Source organism: Paroedura picta, chromosome 4, assembly GCF_049243985.1.
Source record: "Paroedura picta isolate Pp20150507F chromosome 4, Ppicta_v3.0, whole genome shotgun sequence".
Lineage (NCBI taxonomy): Eukaryota > Metazoa > Chordata > Lepidosauria > Squamata > Gekkonidae > Paroedura > Paroedura picta.
The window spans coordinates 72,899,569-72,907,569 of NC_135372.1; positions in this window are offsets into that span (position 1 = coordinate 72,899,569).

An 8,001-nucleotide genomic window follows, 5' to 3' on the forward strand; every position below is an offset into this window, starting at 1 on the left:
TTGGAAAGATAGTCTCTTCCCTCCGAGCTAGTCATTTGCGCGCGCTCCTATTTCTCAATATAATTCAAACTGGATTGTTTTTAATCCACTTTATAGAGAAAATAATCTGGTTGATTAAACAGTCCCGCCACGTTTGCTTCCTTTCTCCTAACAGCCGTTTGGTTCTTTCGGCCAGAGTTCCTCTTTATCGGCTTCAAATTACAGGAGGTTCTCGAGGAGGTCTGCAGCTTAATTATTTATTGAGCCATTTTTACCTCGTCGTGCCTTGCAAAGCAGTAACTCATGTCTGCAGTCTCCATCCCTGTACTACATTAGTAACCTGTTTTACTATTGTTTTCATGATTACTGGGCTAATATGTATAGAGTATTAGGCTTGTAAATATCTGAAGCTAACTCTACTGATATTAAAACATAGTAACTTTAGGAGTTAGAGGTTAGATTTCGTGAAAAAAGCTAAATGTAATTGGCAAACTATCTTGTATGTCCTTAACTGACCTGCAGAGGGCTCCAGATGAGCTATTAATTCAAGTGACTTTTTCCTCACAGTTTTTCTTACCCCCCCCCCAATCTCTTCTTCTTCCTTAGGATAGTAAATAGCTTCCAGTATGATATGTTTCATACCATGATTGTGTTATTTAGTCAAAATAAATTACTTCTTTTGTTTGGGAACTTGAAAGTAGAGCCAGTATGGATAAAGAAGCAGGATAGATATTTATTTATTTCAGTTATCTTGTTAAAACCGTTCAATGCATAATTGTATTCTGGTTTTGTTGTGTTTTTTTAACCTGACTGTAAACATGTATGCATTGCTATGTAGAGTTATTTCTACTGAAATCTCTGTATTTCAGCATGGCTCACTTGCTGGTGTATGTGCTGAGGACCTTTGCCTTCTCTTTTTTCTTTCCCCCTTATAGAAGGAGGTTCAAAGCGGCTGATAGTCGCCTTCCCATTCCTCTCCCCCCAACAGACACCCTGTGAGGTGGGTGAGGCTGAGAGAGCCCTGATATCACTGCTTGGTCAGAACAGCTTCATCATTGCACAAAGTCACCCAGCTGGATGCATGTGGGGGAGTGCAGAATCGAACGCAGCATGCCAGATTAGACGTCCGCACTCCTAACCACTACACCAAACTCGCTCTCTCTAAGTGTATTTTGAACATGGAACAATGATGTGTTTGTGTGAATAGGCAGCAAAGGTCAAATATGAATTTATTTCAGTTTATATATAGCTGGTTGTCTGATGTATTTCACTTTAAAGGGCCATTCCGCACTCGTTCAAAATTGCACAATGGTTGCAAATTGAAATTGCTACTGTTTTGCTCTTATGCACAACATCATTGACAATCTGCAACACTCCTGAAACCGATCCGCAAAAAGCGCTTCGTTGTAGCGCTTTCAGGGAAATCCCAAAAAGTGGATTCACCCTCCGGAAAGCGCTACACTCTTGCAACCAAACTGCAACACTAGCGGGAAAGTTCTGTGCGTTACCATTGTTGCAGTTTCTGCAAAGTCCCTCCCCCTAGCTCTCTCCTCTGATCTTCCAGCGAAGCGATCGCCATTTTTTTTTCTCGGAGCGAGCGGAGATCAACGCACCGGCAAGCCTTCGTTTACCCAGCGAGGCTTCCCTGGCTGCAGTCCCTCCCGAGAGCTGTTTTAAGTCACCAAGCACCAAGCAACACACAGCCCCGTTTGCTGGTTTATTTTCCCTTTATTTTTCACTCTATTTTCGGCCGAAAATCGCACCCGTGCGGGGGGGGGGAGGGTTATTTTTTTTTCACTCAGGGGGAGCATGACAACGATGAAACGGCAGCTCAAATACCACCTGCTAGCTAGATGGGTCTCTCCGTTGCAACGAATCAACGCAAATTCGTTGCAGTGTGTGTGTGTGTGTGTGTGTGTGTGTGTTTTAAAAACCTCCCTTAAAGGGAAAGGGGCTTTTTGGGAGCATGATAACGGCTGCCCATTGGCTGCTTGATGGCCAGGGACGGGACAAAGCTCGGCAATATTGCTTCCTGGCTAGCGATTTTTGCCGAGACCGGAAACCTGTGGGAAATGATAGAAACGCAACTGGATTCCACTACAAAGGAAGGTATGCATAACAATGAATTCCACTATTTAAAATGGCGTTTTTTCGTTCCGCAACCAATTTGCTACATAGATCCTGGTGCGGAATGGCCCAAAGTGTGTGGGTTAAATCCGATTATTTGTATGTGGAGCTCTTTGCGGGAAGGAACAGTGTCTCCCTTTTTCTCTCTCACACACATACACCACAATGTCCCTTTCCATTCAAGAGGCCTTCAGGAATAGTGTCGGGTATGATGTAGGGCCTGCAAGGGAGAGGTGTTCAGCAAAACGTTCTCCACCTCTTCCATCAAGAAAAGTGCCATTGGATCCAACCCTCTGCTCATACTTAATAAAATGCTTATAGTATGTACCTTCAAGCCTTCTCCAGATAGTTTTCAATGTCAGTAATTGTTTCTGTTCCAGAGTTCAGTGTGGAAAAGTTTACGTTTAATTAGTGACATACAATAAGTGAATTTATTACACAACAATAGCTATGAGAGGCTATATAACAGCTTTCAATATGTATTCACTTTAAGAAGGATTTCAATAAGTTCAGAGTTTTGTTTTAAGGTTATTGCTCTGCAAATAGTTACAATGGTTAGTGTAATTCATAGGGGTGCCAGCCTCCAGGTGGGGCTTGGGGAGACCATGGAAATACAGCTCATCTCTAAATGGCCAAGATCAGTTCCCCTGAAGAAAATGGATGCTTTGGAGGGTAGACTCCATGACATTGTACCCCACTGAGATCCCTGTGCACCCAGGCTTCATCCCCAAATCTTCAGGAGTTTCCCAACCATGAGCTGGCAAACCTGCCCCCTCTATCCCCCATTGGTGGATGTGGAGGGGCCACCTAGCAACCTGAGTAACTGTTCTGTTTTATTTAGCAACTGACACTTATGCAAGCTGCTAGGAGAAAGCAGAATTTCCTCTTGGAATTCCCTACCAAAGTTTAAAAGATTCCTACAGAGATCATATTGCATATTTTCTTCACATTTGTAGTTCTTTTTTGTTGTGTCTGTAGATCTGCTGAGGACTGAGCTTGAGGTTCAAGGCAGGATCATAATACTGAGCATGTGATTGGTCAGCATAAGGTCAGGTCCCATCTGCTGGATCCAGTCAGTTTAAAGTGAAACTGACCAGTAGCACACACTGGCAGGAAGATCTTTTTGTCCCGTTATGTATATAAATTCAGGGTATGTGTGGGTTTCCTAGTTCAGTTTTTGCCTCTTGTACCATTGTACAATAAAAAGCTGAAATGAATTCAAAGTGTCCTGGTCTCTGAACCCACAGATCCAGCATTTTTTGATAGCCAGCAGCTCTTCAGCCTGCAACAATAATTGTTTGAGAAGCATATGTTGAAATTAGAGAAAAGTATTATTTTTCTAGAGATCAAAGCCACTGACTTGCATAAATGAAATTATTAAAAGGTTTTCTTAGGGCCACTTCAGTGATAGAAGAACAGGAGGATTGGAAAATAAGCTAAAGATCAGACAACTGAGACAATTAAGGGAGATCACTGCTGGAAGTAGAATTTTAAGACTACATGCAAACATGGGGTGAGGAACTGAAAGAGTGTAGTGTCTTCTTTGTTATTTTATAAATGTAAAAGTAATTGATTTAGTTGCAACTTAAGAACAAGAGCTTTTGCAAATAACCATAATACATCGCCCACCAGATGGAGTGTTTACATATCTGTAGACGGTCTTGATGGAAGATGTGATGTTTGAATGGGCAATAGTCACTTTATTTATTCATTCTTATTTGTTCACCTCACCACTCCTATGCTCTAAGCACACTGCAACATTTATATGCAACAATTTCAATAAAATATTAACTAAGGATACTCAGCCATGTCCATAAATCATAAAAGAAGCAAAACATTCTTATAATAGCTTGCTGGCCTCAGGAGACTTCTCTCTACCTCCCCCTCCCCATTAAACTGAAAATTTTCTTAAAAAGAGGGAAAGTGAGATAAATGTAGAAAATGAATCTCATTAAAAGAAGAGAAAATGCATTTATGGCAGAAAGGTGAAATAAACATTGCTTAAATAACTGAAGGCATAAGTTCTCTTCTTAATGGATCAGTGGCCCCAGGTATACCAATAGGATCTTTAAGACCAATAAAGATTTATTCAAGGCATGAGCTTTTGTATGCATGGACACTTCCTCAGACAATGGGACGGGAATCATAAGAGTACGGATTTAAGGAGAAAGTAAATTAGTAGCGAATTAGTAAACAGCATCACAATGTTTAAAATATGCAGTATAATAATTCTTTACTAGAAAAGCAAATCGGTCCTTTGGGTTCAATTGTCATTCACAAAAGAGTTGGGACAATTAAAAAGCTTAGTGATTAATGGCAGACACCTTCCCAGTTGTGAAAAGAAGAAATTAAAACAGACTTGTTTCTAGCCCCATCCATCACCACCCAAGCATGTTCCCACAAGTGACAAGCCATGCTGACCTTATTATCCTGTCCTGAGAACAGAGAGTTATAGTCTAAATAGCATTTAATGCTTACATCACATAGTCTCATAGTCCCAATAAAATAAAAAGAAGAGGGAATTGTAAGGAATGTGCATATGACCCATTATGCACATTTGGGGTGGAATGGCGGCAACTAAAATCACGGACAACGCACGGTGCTGGCTGCAACCGGACGCAGATTCGGTGCATGCCACCGAAAAAGCCGCATTAGCGAAACGCGGAAGAAAGCGCGGCTTCCGGGTGACTGGGGCGCAACCAGAAGCGGAACCGGGATTCAAATTTTGTTGTGCTACTTCAGACCAGCACAGCTATCCACTTCAATCTGGTTCCAGATATGGCATTCAGCCATAAGCAGAATTTCACACTCACATGTAGGTTTGTAGCTTGGGGAGGGGAGTCTATCAAATGCAGCCCTTTTCACTCAGAACACTCACTCATTCAGTAGCAAAAAACTTTCAGCCAGTGACTTATATAAGTTTTACAACTATTCCAAGACAAAGATCACTATTATTTGCTTCATTATTTTTCCTCAGAGCAGCTTAAATTGTTCTTACCTATATGTAAATGACTTTGTTGGCAGAGTCTAAATATGCATTGAAGTTAAGCACATGCTGATTAAGAACAAAACAGATGTATTGAATAAGAGAACAAACTGTATAGGAAAGATGAGAGAGAGAAGCATCTCTGCTCTAGCTGGAATGAAGAAGAGAATTATTACTCAGAAAAGCAGGGGGAAACCTGAATGAGCCAATCAGAAATAAGAAGACTAAGTATTTGAAATAGGGGAAGGTCATTAACCATACTATTCTAGCTATCTGTCCCGGTTACTGCCCCTGTAGGATTTTTCTGTCAGTTCTTTGTATATAAGCACAGATCTTGCATATTCCAACACCCCTTATCACAAATTATCTCCAGAGACAGTTGGATCTAGGCAGACCAGTGCTGTTGCTCTTGCTGGACTTGACAGTGGCATTCAATACAGTTGACCATGGGATCTTGATTCACTGCCTAGCCAACATGGAAATTCAAGACCTAGCTTTGCATAGTGGTTAGGAATACTAGTCTGGTGAGCCGGGTTTGATTCTGTGCTCTCCCACACGCCACCAGTTGGGTGACCTTGGGATCGCCACGACACTGATAAAGCTGTTCTGATGGAGCAGTGATATCAGGGCTCTCTCAGCCTCACCCACCTCACAGGGTGTCTGTTGTGGGGAGAGGAAAGGGAAGGCGATTGTAAGCTGCTTTGAGACTCCTTCAGTAGATAAAAGCTACTTCTTTTTTCTTCTATAGTCTTTCCACCAAGGTCAGGGACAGAGGGTGGCACTAAGGTAGAAAATATCCTGGAGGATATACAGAGTCCCACAGGGAGTTATTCTCTCCCCGATGTCATTTAATATCTACATGCACCCCATTGCCCAACTGGTCTGAAATTTTGGGCTGGGTTGTGACCAATACAATGACACTCAGTTACTTCTGCTGATGGGTGGCCATTCATTAACATCTCCAGACTCCCTGGATAAATGTCTGGAGGCAGTGGTGGACTAGCTCAAGTAGAGTTGGTTCAAATTAAATCCAACAAAGATAGAGGTCCTTTGATTGGGCTGGTATGTGGAAGAGGAAACAGTGCAACTCCCAATGCTAGATAGGGTCTGTTTAACACCAACTGACACTGCCAGGAGTCTAGTGTGATTCTGGATGTCTAAAGAGGCCCAGATCACAAAGGTCACCAACCAGGCTTTCTTCCATCTCCGCCAGGCACAACAGCTTGTGCCATACCTGTCAGCATCCAACCTGGCCACTGTGATCCATGGTCACCAGATTAGACCTGTGACTCACTCTATGCAGGGCTGCCCTTGAAGCTGATCCAGAGACTCCAGCTGGTCCAAAATGCAGCAGCATGAGTCCTTACTTACTAGGACTCAATGGAGAGCCCACATTACACCTGTTCTCTCCCAAATGCACTGGGGCCAGACCGGAGGTTCAAGGTGTTGGTACTAACCTTTAAAGCCCTACATGGTCTGTGACTATTTACAGGACCACCTCTTCCACTATACCCTCCCCCTTAAAGAGGACTAAGGTTGAGGGAACAATACCTTCTCAAGATCCCTGGCCCCAGAGAAGTAAAAGTGAGCTCAATAAGGGCCAATGCCTTTTCAGTCCTGGTCCCAACCTGATGGAATGCTCGCTGTGGTTAGATCAAAGCCCTCCAGGTCCTTCAGCAGTTCTGGAGGATCTATAAAACAGAGCTGCTCTGCCAGGCCTATGTCTGAGGCCAGGAAATGAACCCAGAGAAAATGCTGGCCTCCCTGCTCAAAAAGAAGTAATGCTCCATCCATAACACCAACCACCCAACAAAAATAAATTCCCCTTTGGAAGGTTTTTAAGGAGGTGGTATGTTCATTTAAAGCATTTAAAAGTTGTTACCCATGTAATCATGTATACTTTTTGTTACTCATCCTGAGCCAGCAGGAAAGGGCAGGCAATAAAAATAAAATAATTATATTACATCATTATTATTAAATGCAAGTTTTATGTTTATCCTTTTTCGAAATAGCAGTTTTGTAGTATATTATATATAGTATTCTTTGTTTCCCTTTAAATACAATTTATTTACTTAAAAAATAAATAACTGAGATTTCATTAATCATTATTTTTGACTGAATTGTCAGATTCCAGCTCAATATAAACACTCACTGAGGAAGTGTCTGTCTTTCCCATAAGGTGGCATCTGCTGATATCTGCAAATTAAGCTGTTTAACTTGTGAAGTTCACTGTGATTGGTCTCAGTACAAGAAGCGACTGGCCTCTGATTCCCAAAGCCATAACCTTAATAAAGATTTAAAGAAATAAGAACTTGGCACTAATGGACTTTTCTTGTTCTCATTTCTTGGCATTGTGGTTTAGAGGCATCTAATTTTAGTTCCATTATCTCTGGCTGCAGAATTATTTGGCTTTTCTCTCTCCTTTAAAATAGTACGCTCCATTTAGATAGACTAAAGTGTTAGCAATGCATACCTGTAGCATATATACCTTGCTATCCCTTAATGGTTGTTGGGTTTTTTTGCCCACTGCAACTGTGTTGACCTTGAAATACCCATTCTGAGGATCAAGAAAGTGGCTTGGGAAGCTGCAGCTTGAGGACAAACCTGCAGGACCCATTTATGTGGAGACACATACCTTGTGCTAAGGAACCATCTTTCTTCTCATTCAAGGGCTGATGTGGATGAAGGGATGATTATTTCCAAGAAACATCTGCATTAAATTACAATGTAGAGTATGAGATACAGTAAGTAAGTGAAAGACAATCAGTTAGTGTACAAAGAGCTTGTAATTCTCATCCACTACTGAGCCCAAGGGTGACAGTATAAGATCTCCATATGAATTCCAGCAGCAGGTTCACATTGTAGTTGTGCTTTTGTTGCATACACTGTTCTTCCCATGGGTCCAAATG